The sequence below is a fragment of the Penaeus monodon genome, chromosome 20, assembly GCF_015228065.2.
Source record: "Penaeus monodon isolate SGIC_2016 chromosome 20, NSTDA_Pmon_1, whole genome shotgun sequence".
Taxonomy (NCBI): domain Eukaryota; kingdom Metazoa; phylum Arthropoda; class Malacostraca; order Decapoda; family Penaeidae; genus Penaeus; species Penaeus monodon.
In genome coordinates, this window is record NC_051405.1 from 12,691,518 (window position 1) to 12,691,823 (window position 306).

Here is a 306-nt window from a genome sequence, read left to right on the forward strand (position 1 = left end):
CTTACATTTGTCACCCATCTGATGTCAATAACTCGGTCCACTTCAAAAATCTCACCATCTTCTGCCATACAATCTGAACTCTTACTATTTAATTCCTCTGAATCCATCTTCCCTCATCTACAGCACTGCTGATCTGTAATGTATATGGAACATAAACATTAAAATAATTAACAATCCTAAATACAAACACATGCAAGAGGTTTGTGCATCCACAGTGCAGCAAATAAATGTGTAAATAATTCAAAGATGCATATGTACATATACACATAACCATTACCATTTTCTAAGCTTTCATTTACTTACTTC